This window comes from Nuphar pumila, chromosome 14 (assembly GCF_984573655.1).
Source record: "Nuphar pumila chromosome 14, dmNupPumi1.hap1.1, whole genome shotgun sequence".
Taxonomy (NCBI): domain Eukaryota; kingdom Viridiplantae; phylum Streptophyta; class Magnoliopsida; order Nymphaeales; family Nymphaeaceae; genus Nuphar; species Nuphar pumila.
In genome coordinates this window covers 89649830-89660861 of record NC_143262.1, presented here as the reverse complement: position 1 = coordinate 89660861, position 11032 = coordinate 89649830, and the positions used below count along the sequence as shown (strand labels likewise).

General features: G+C 38.0%; 1 pseudogene; it reads right to left on the bottom strand.

The window, feature by feature from the left end:
• Positions 1-1158: 1158 nt before the first annotated feature.
• Positions 1159-8776, bottom strand: LOC149817348 (tubulin-folding cofactor E-like; annotated as a pseudogene).
• Positions 8777-11032: the final 2256 nt, after the last annotated feature.

Genomic DNA, 11032 nt, shown 5'->3' with positions numbered 1-11032 from the left:
TATATGATCTTAACTTTTAAGCTTATTTTTGTGTCGTTTTATCTGTGCGTGCATGTGCAACAAATATATTCACATGCTTCAATCATTGCAGGCAAAGCATGCCAGAAAATCTTTGGTACATGCTACTGTGAAGTCGAATCGATGATCTCCTTGTCAACTTAAAATTTTGTTACATGATGCATGCACAATCATGTTTGTTTTACATATGCAACTTACCACTGTTGATCTACAAGATGAAAGTGGAGTGTTAAGAGACTTGCTCTCACATGTGGTTTTAAGCTTTGCTTTTATGTGATGCTAAGGGGCTGTGTCGCAATGCATATCCATAATCATCTGTTTCAGAATATATTTACATGGCATCTCGATAATTCATTGCAGACATGCGAGTTTCAGAATCATGTGATACATGCAATATTGTGCTATGCAGCAACATATGTGCTGGGATTGGTTTATCTTTTTCCTTTGGTTATTAGGTCTGGTCATGAAATTTTAGTCATGGGTTGTAGTAGAGTAGTAATGCTGGTTTAGAAGTGCTCTTGTATGCCAGTTTTGTAGGCTTGGATATAAGATTGAAGTCTGAAGACGCTGGTTATCACCTCAACATTGTTTAACGAGATCACTGTTACTACCAGTAGGTGTTTGATCTGAAAATGATCAGCATTTAAAGGCCACTTCTGATTCTGTAATATCTTGATCTTTAGAATTTGTTCATCATGGCCTCTCAAACAAAAAAATAATTGTTCATCAGGGCAATTAACCTACCTATATGATGGGTCCCAGAATTTCTTCCTTGGATGGAGAGATTCCATGCAGCCTTTCTGAGATCTGAGAAATGGGAAAAAACAGGATGGCATTGGACTGTTTTGAAACTCTATTGGACATGGGAACTCATGACATAAAGAAACAAGATTCAATGGCAGTAGTTCCTCAAATTTAAATACAAGTCTAACTCATAACAGATATGTGCAAAAAGAGCAAATCTCGAGAGTCAAGTAACTTCATAAGCAGCAAAACATAATGCACCTCTCTCTCTCTCTCTCTCCTTGTATGTCACCTATTGCTAAATGCAAAATGTGGTATTCCTGGGTATTTTTTTATCATTCATTGATTTCTGTTCTTATAATGACTAGTGCAACTTATGACGTGCTTTCAAAATGGTTAGCCTTCATCCACCAAAATGGTATCTCCACTGCTTCCAATTCTAAGGTCCATATCATTGTCGAGCAGCAAAGGCATGGTTCGACCCTGCACAGATGAATATTTCCCAAATAAAAAACAAAGCAAGCATACGCTTGAGTATATTTTACTTGGTTCATGATGACCAATTATGGTGCAAATTGGTCACTTCAAATGCTTGTAACGTATCTTAAACATGTCATGTTTTAGAAAACAAAGGAGGGAAAGAAAAAGTATATCACAATAGTTAAAAAAGAAGTCAGCACATGATAGTTGCATATACCCCAACAGAATAAAAGATCGTTGGAAGGTGAGGATTTTATAAATGGCACCCAAAGACCGGACTCCAACTTTGTCCTCCAAGACTAATGCTGGATATGGTTGACCTATATACACGCCTGCTGTGTACTGGTCTTCCTCTTACCATATTTTGAATTTATAGAGAATACTTGGATAAAAAAGCCCCATTGCAAGTTTATGACGAAACTATTGCAAGTTCATACCTCTTCTTGAAGAGATAATTTTGGCTTTACAGACTTCATCTTAAAGAAACTGACACACAGAACCTTCAGCTTTCCAACCTGTATCACATCTTTCAATGATTAGAAAACTTTCTGCATATGCAGAAGATGAGAAAAGCAAAAACAGCATTGTGAATACTGTGGTTGTAGCAGGAAGTTTCTTTGTTAGAGGCGGCTTTTCCCCCATGGATGCTCCAACGCATTTCAGAGTAATTGCTGCATCCAACATGTGGCATACATGAGTCATCATACAAAAGCCCCTTGCAAATGGCTTTCTTCAACCATCAATTTAACCTCCATTTCTTACACATTAAACCAGAAGCCATTTTCTGAGGTCCCAATGTCCCAGAAGATTGCTTCTCATCCTCGATACCATGAAACTTTTTTAGCTCAAAAAACCTGCACGAGAATCACTCGATGCTTTAGGCATGTTTAAAGGCTGGAATATGCGGGTAGGTTAAGTGCAAGCATTGTGTGATAGGGACATGAGCAACCTAGCTCTCTCTGAATGCACCTGAGCAAATTGGTCAAGGTGTTAATATGAATGCGCATTCATCCAAGGCTTATCAGCACTATAAAACAAGATCCCTTTGTGTCCTAACTTTGGTATCTTTATGCTTGTATTATATGAAAATTTGAATTGGAGAGTGTGGATCTACTAACATATGTTGGTCAAATAAACTACAGTTAATGCCTAAAAGCACACTATATGGCAGCTTACTTTGGATGCATTTTTCTTATCTCCTCTTGTTTGTCCAGTTGCATGTTAGCCGTTACTAGACGAACATACCTGAAAGTTGATTGTCAACTCAGAAAAGAAAAATAGGTAACCATATGATGGATAAGTTGAAGATCACAAACATTCATAAATTCCATTCATCTATATAGGGGGTGTATTAAGTTTATTTCTCTTCAAGCAACTGCAATAAATTTTCCATGAAAAGCTGTTTGTACAATATCCTGTTTGTTGTTGTAAGGTTGACAACATTTCCAAAATCTTGGAAGTTTTCAACACATTATTTGCTTGCTTGTGTAAAATAATGTACACAAGACTGTGAAGCACATAAAAGGATAACTAAAGATAATATTAGGAAAACTACTATCCTTTTTGTTTCCCTTTATTTTCAACACATTATTTGCTTGCTTGGTGTGATCTCACCTTATCTCAGCTTCCTTCCGTTCATTCTGGTTCACCTACCAAGTATGATGTAACTTTCAACAAAATTTTGTAACTTAAAAAACTGACCACTAAATAGAAGATTTTTTTTCTGGACTACCTCACTCCCATGACTTTTGCTAAACGTGTGATAAGAACAAATCGTTTCACACCACCTTTTCCAGGATCAGCAATTGGATTCTCAGAGAGTCTAACATACTTCAAATACATTCAGCAAGCAGATTATTGTAGGAAATACAGCTATACATATACCATTTATTATTGCAAATCCTCTGTGAAAATTGTCACTGAAAAAAAAAATGGTGCAAGATACTCTCTTAATAGGTTTAAAGTATTTGAACTATAAAGCTAGGAACCTCACCGTCAAGCTTGGAAAATTGTTTAGTGAATCCACAGATGCCAAATCTTCAATCTTATTACCACCTGAGCAGTGGTACGGTAAGAAACTTATACACGACATAGTCATCTCATAATAAAAGAAAAAAACAAAAAGCTGAAAAGATACCTAGAAGTAAGCAGCGCAAGTTCTTGAAAGGCTTGAAGTGATTCTCTTGCAAGTCACAACCATACACGGAATCATGATTTGGATGAAAAGCTGGATAAGCTATGCTTTTCAAGTTGTTCTTGCTCAAATGAAGTTGCTCCCAGCTGGACAAAAGTATCTTTTAAAAACTAAAATGAATCCAGAAGCATAGCCAAATAATAGCTTAAAATCAACAATTTCTGATGTGGGAATGATATTTCATACTTTACCTTCTTAACTGAGAGCTTTAGAACTTCATCCCACGTATCTATCAAGTTATCCTCCAAATTTAAAACCCGCAAGAGTTCAAATCCTTCCACGTAGGAGCATGAAAGTGAACAGGGCAATATCTGTATGAAGAAATATTTCTACAGTTCTGTTTTAAAATCACCTCCTCATAAAAGCAGCTACCAAGATTCTATTGTTTGAGGTGAGGTAAAAGTTAATGCCTATATGCAAACACCCAATATGATTTCTAAAATTGAAGACATTTTCTCCTTATGAACAAAGCCTGGAACACCACAATGAATGGATTGGAAGGTTTCCTCATTTGTTTTATGTTAATTCTTGTCATGGATAGATCCAACTACATAAAGTGTGCAAGCCTTCTATCCTTTTTTGATTTAGAAAAATTAAAACCCTGAAAGCTTGTCAAAGTGAAAAGTGTGGACATAATGACATTCCACAGTCGTGCAAGCACATGAAAAACCTTTTGCTCCTCCCTTCATGTCAGTATCATCGATCTGTTTGTTACTATGTGACACCATTGTTGCTATCCAACAATAGCATCTATAAGACATGGTTGCTATTGTAAACATTGGTTCTTACCTTGATTCTCATCAATCTATTTGACATTACATGGAGCTCTTCAATAGATGGAAGAGAATTCTTCAGCACATCAACCTATTGGAATCCAACATCAGTAGTCAGGACCAAGAACCCTACATCTCAATGGCAAAAGCTACATCAAGTTACTACAAACTCACAGCAATACCTGCTTCCATGTCATGCCACAGTTATTGAGGACCAAAATACGAATGTTTTTGAGAGTGCATCCCAGATACATCAAGTGACATGCGGTTGTTAGTTAAATCAAGGACTTCAAGAGTTGGCAGTTCTTCACAGATAGAATTCACATCCTACCATCAAACTCAAATCAATCATGTTTTTGCAGAACTATAAAAGTCCAAGTTATGATGATGGCATGGACAAAGCATGCCAAGTATCCTAGCATGAAGACATGAGCCATGGCAGTTGAAATACAAGCTGTTAGAAGTTATCATCTGATATGGCTTGAACAGATAGCAGCACATCATAGAGTGACACTATTGTAACCAAGAGTTCTTGGGTCTGAAATCTCATTAAGGGCTGTTCCCCAACAGAGCTATCACAAGAGGACAAAAAAGAAAAAGATGGCATCCAATATGGATGAAATAAGTTACAACAACACAGTTTGACATCTACAGATTGGGTTGATTCTATTCCAAAATATGGCCAGCAAAGGATCATCATACTCATACCAATTCATGCACATAGTATTAGTGTGTATATTTATGCATATGCATATGTGTGTGTTTCCGGCAAGCTAAATGAGAAGCTCTACTTCACTAGGCACTCTTCTGGACCTACTTCAAGTGATCAAGCATGGCTTGGGAAGTCAAGGTGATGCCTTGCTTGCCTCATTACTATGGTATGTATAAAACCTCAAACCTTGAAGATGATGACACGAGGGAAGAATGGAGGATACAAGAAAAAAGAATGAGATATGAAAGTTATCTTTTGACGTTGGCAATGCATATAACAGCTCCAATACCAAACTAGAATTCAATATTACTTGATATTCCCATATTTTCATGGAACATGGAATTGAAATAAAATATTGAAATCTTAGAGAAGAATAGAGAAGTGACTGAAACAAGCTATTTGACAGCATTAGTTGGAATTTACTAATGTGAAAACATTATGCATAATATGAAGTTATACAAATATGTACCTGAAAGAGCAACATCAAGACTGTATGTTAATTTACTATTGCAATTAGTCCATGATATGCAGTTATGCGTCCATCCTCGGGAACTTTTGCAAGAAAATTATTATTATTGGTTTTAAAAGCATATTAGTTCCTAAAATAACGTTGAACAGTAGCAGGCCTACATAAATATAAGGTAAATGTTAAAACACATACTTTCCAATGCGAAATTAAGTTTCCGGTCAGATCAAGCTCCTTAAGATCAGCATTAACAAGAAAAAAACAAAAAAAAATTATCTATTATATGAAAAGTTTATGAGCAAACATAGTAAAAGTAAAAAGGAGAAAAAATGATTAAGCTGAAAAGAACTAATGATTTATAGGTTTCATCAGAGTTTTTACAAATTATTAGTCAAGTGTAATATAATGTATAAATATTTGCACAAATCCATTTATTTTGAAAAAAAAAGTCGCACAGGAACATGTGTAGCTACATCCAAGTCATAATCTTCTAGGCAAGGAATTAAAATAATAGCATGCCCAATTTTCTGAATAGAATATGCATGGAAAAAGGACCGCAGAGGTAAAACTTGCTTCATAAACTATATTTAATTGCTAATACAATTCACTGCACGTGATACTTGCAGTAGATAGTTTGCGGTTGAGCATTTCTATACAACTTCAAGCGTTGTTTATTAACAATGATTGCTTTGCCACTAGGATAGTTGCAGTGTCCACAAAGGGAACAATTGTAAAAAATCAATGAAATCCATGTTCCTCTTAAGTACATAAAACAGTTCTCAGTTTCACATGGTACCAAACCTTGATTCTATATATCCTTCCACAAGTTGATTTCCAGAGCTAGATTGGGTTTTCTAGAACAACACACATACGCTCTTCACTTCTAAGCATTTATGTGCAGCATAGGATTTTCTTTCAGTAATTGTTAATATCAACTACATGAAAACAAAATCATGTGAAATTTTCTTGATAGAACTATTGTCAAAATTAGATGGAAGCACAATATTTAGAGTCAAGATTTGTCACATTCATGAGATTTTCTCAAGAAAGCACAGTTCTGTGCATAAATTGGTCTACATCAAAAGAACCATTTCAACTGCACAACTTTTTAATGTGGATCACTGTTTTGAGAAAAACAATAGTTTCATAAAGTAGCATTTGTATGATTTTACATTGAAACATATCAGGCAGGTCTAAAATTCATAAGCTAGTGATGTTCTTACAATCCAATAGCTGATTTTCATTTCTTTGGGGCCGCATGCTAGTGACATCAAACACATTCAAGAAAACACTACTTCTTGTATGGTTTCTTCAATTATCACTTGCCTTACATCCAGTCTGTGACATCACAATAAGTTCAACGGTTTTTCACGACCTCATTCAGTAGCAGAACATACTGAAATTAGCTATTGTTCCATCTGTAATTAACTTGGAAGAGGATTTATTGTCTTCATCTCAATAGATAGAAAACTTATTAGAGTAGCAGACAATGAATATAGTTGGCCTCATAAGGGTGTGTTAGGGTATGTTAAGCTGCAATATCCATATTGCATCACAACTTGTGACCTAGTGTTTGGATACAGGAGGAGGTGGAACAGCTTTGCTGCAAGCTACCTGCCCAAAGGCTGACTGCAAATATGAATTTTGTCATTTCCAACTTTGTGTTTTCCAACCAATCTAAGTCAATGATAAAACATTCAAGGTAATGAACTGACCCTTATGATGGATTTATATACCACAATGATGGGTGAGAGTTAGCCGAGGCAAGTTATGCTGTGTGTTTTAGTATCTTTTATTAATTAATATGGTACTCTTTACATTTTCAACATTAATTAACCGTTCCTATCATGATTTGACCAGATCATCAAGATCGGTCATATGGTCATGAATCATGAAGCTAACCCATTTGAGCCCATTTTTGCAATCTCCTAGATGGAGACTGGAGCTATAACTGAAGGTTGACATATCTGCCACTCGTGCAAATATCTGATGGCGGTGTTCTCACGCAAAGTACATTTATAGGCATTTCACTGCTGAATCTATTTCAACTATCATATGCCTTTTGTTCTTCACTAAAGCCTATACTAGAGGTCCTGCAGCCATTGATTTTTTTGTCTCTAAATCTTACACTATCAATGGAGAAGAAAAATATTTCTCAGAAAGTCTCAAGGAATCCATAAAAAAGAAATACAAGGGCAAAAAAAGGATCTAATTCTGCAAGAATAAGAAGCACACAGTTCTGCAGTATTAGTAGTGGAAGCACGAATCACACCATGTAAGAATACAAATAGAGTTATGTTAGAAGAATCATGTTCATCCCGGTCTTTTCCTTCATACTATAATTTAGTCATAAAGCAAGACTCACTTGGTATCACAGTACAAATCACATACGTAGGCCCAGACAAGCTAACTCCTAAATAAGCGAGTGAAGCATGTTGCAATTCTTCAAGTCGACTGAACTTCTCCTGAGCTTTATCCTTGCCCAAAAGTTGAATTGCCACTCTATTCTTTCTTAATGAATACTTTAAAGAAAATAAACCAGTAGTTAGAGGATGCCATATGTGATAACAACCGGATTATGATAAGAATATTTAGTAATTCCCAAGTCACATAATCTAAAATGGCCTACAGAAAATAACCAACATGACAAAAAACCAAATTACTAAAAAGGAATAAATCAAAACCATTTTAAAATCCTTAGAGACAGCACCAGGAAGGAAAAATGAGTTCAAATGGCAAGTTCGACGCACCATCTTCTGCTTTTGCAGTGCCAAGCAAGAAACAGAAAAGTACCAACATGAAAGCAACTAATTTTCTCATAAAAATCAGTCATATTCACAAAAAAGGAAATCAAAACCATTAGAAAGACCCATAACAACAACACCAAGAAGGCAAAACGAAGTTCGAATTGAAGATTTTTACAAACCATCTACTGCATTTGCAGTGCCAAACCAGGAACAGATGAGAACCAATATGAAAGGAACTAATTTTCTTCACAAAAATAATCAAAACCATAAAGAAAAATCCGTATAAACAGCATCCCAAGAAGAGAAAACGAGTAAAAATCGAGAAATTTGACGTACCCTCTTCTTCCTTTGTAGTTTCACCCGTGTACCGGCAAGCAAGGGCCTCTAGAAAGGACACACCCCTTTGCTTATGGTATGAGGGCGAACAAGGGATCCCGATTTCTCGCCTCTGGCGCGAAAGTAGCGAACCCCATTGACGCTACCATCGTGCTTGCCGTCCCCATTGTCCCAATCGACGCCTACCCAAGTTCCCGAATAGCCGTCGACGGGTCCTACGTACTTCACGGTGCCGATTCGGAGGGAGTCGGAGACGCTGTGGACTCTCCGATCGATTGCGAACGATGGTTCTTCGCTTGGCGACATGGGTGCTCCTTCAAACTATTCCATCGATCGAGAAGCCTCTCTAGCTTCCAAATGGGTGTGGGAAACTTCGGACTCGAATCGTTAGAGCAGATGAATCGTTGAAGAAGTGGGGAAGATGGCAGTCTCTATAGTGGCGCGTTTGGCCTGATGGAATTGGGTGTCTGGAATCAAATGCTCTGTTTGGATTCCGAGCATTGGGCAGAATTGCAATCGAGTTCCCTAAGAAGCAAGGAAATTTTTGATACAATTGGGTTTTGCGAATCCACCCTTTTTTCCAACGAATCCAAACATGCCCAAGATGGGGCCCACTGGTTTCCCTCCAAAAGCATGCTTTCCATGGGAAAATGCAGTCTGTCTCTTAACATACTTTCTAAAACTAACGGGGCCTAAGGTGTGTCTTAGGGGCGTTTGATACACAGGACACACACGTGCCTGGACTGACCAGTCCTTGTGCGGTCGTTGTCCCATGTTTGATACGCAGGCGCACGGTGTTCATCACAGAACAAAACACGTTCTGTGCAGGTGCTTTATAAAGCGCTGGCAAGTCCAGGACAAATGCCACACTGCTCTGCCTGAGTGGCATTTGTCCTGCTATGCAAACACTGCCTTAGGGTGTTCTGGTTTCAGTGACCCGAGACAGCACTAACACAAAAGGCCCCCCTGTGCCCACAAGGGCTCCACTCATATGGTAGGGGTGATTTGTGAATGTCACCAAGTTGACGGGCTGTAATGACTTCAAAACCCACAGGGAGCATTCTTTGCCACAAGATCAAAGTTGAGTGTACCCTGGCAGGGGGTAAAGGCTTTTACCAACAGGAGGCTGGCCAATGTGCGGTCGGTGATGGGGGGAGGGGGTTCCCTTGGCCTAGACTCAAGGGTTTTACCAACAGGAGGGCGATCAATGTGCGGTAGGTGATTTTGGGATGGGGCGGGAGGTTCCCTTGGCCTAGACTAAAGGGTTTTACCAATTGGAGGCCGACCAATGTGCGGTCGGGGGTGGGTGGGTCCCTTGGCCTAAACTGAAGGGTTTTACTAACTGGAGGCCGACCAATGTGCGGTCGGTGATGGGGGAGGGGGGTTTCCCTTGGCCTAGCCAAAAAAATTGAAAGACCTTCACATGGGAAAGTTCTTTCCTATCTGCGTGTATGAAACACACTTGTTTCCTATGAAAATATGGGGTCCAATCATGTGAGTGCGCATTCATTTTACCAAGAGTGTAGAACGGCCTATTTTTCTAGCATTTTGGGTGAAGGGCGGCGCCAATTTCCATCAGTGAAACACAAGAGTGTTTGTTTATGACCCTGCACACCTGAAGCCACTTTCCCATAATAGGGATGTCTAGGTAGGAAAATGTTTTTTCATGGGAGAAGGTTTTGATAGGAAAAAGTTTTTTTTTTTTTTTTGCATTTATTATGCAGGCCCCATCACATGCAGATGTTTGCTAACTTTGTTTCACACCACCTGCATGAAACAAACGTCAGAATTCAAAATCCTTAATCCCACTGTAACCAAGTTTTTTTTTTAAATGATGAAGAACCCTTGCTGAAGCAAGGGAAAACCCAGGGTGAGGCCCACAACCACCCTGCTTTACATGGCTCACCTCTGAAAGCTACAAACACACCTCTTGGCCAACATGATTTGATCTAGGATCTTCAACTCAACAACCACCTCGTTGGCTACGTGGGTTGTAACGCCCCACTTTCTGAAACCGAAAATTTAAGATTTTTTTTCTTTAATGTAATAATGCAATGGTCTCATTAACGGACTTGTTTCAATCGTATCAAGTACTAGACGGCCTGCCTGAGCGCAAGCATGAGCGCGAGCATGTTTTAGCCTCCTAGCACCAGGTCCAGTATGAAACCACCGTCAACGAATTCGATTGAACCATTACATATATGAAATTCTTTAAAACTAGTATTTCATTATTGACCTTGCCTTAATCGAATTTGGCTTTAGGGAGTTAGCCTACGCATGCATTGGCGTTTAATAGCTTTGTAGAACCAAGTTCAAAATTAAAATATTCAAATAACAAAATTCTTAAATTATTACTTTTTCAAAAAATATAACGAAAACTCTTTTTAAATACGGTTCAAGCCTTGGGCAGGTTAAAGACACAACACACACGTATGAAACTAGAATAATCGAATCATGCATTTAATAAATCAATTACTCGTCTCAAACTTTATCAGAGTTAACAAGACTTAATCAAATAAACAAATATCAAAATATTAAGTCCTCTCAAAACTGTAACCCTTT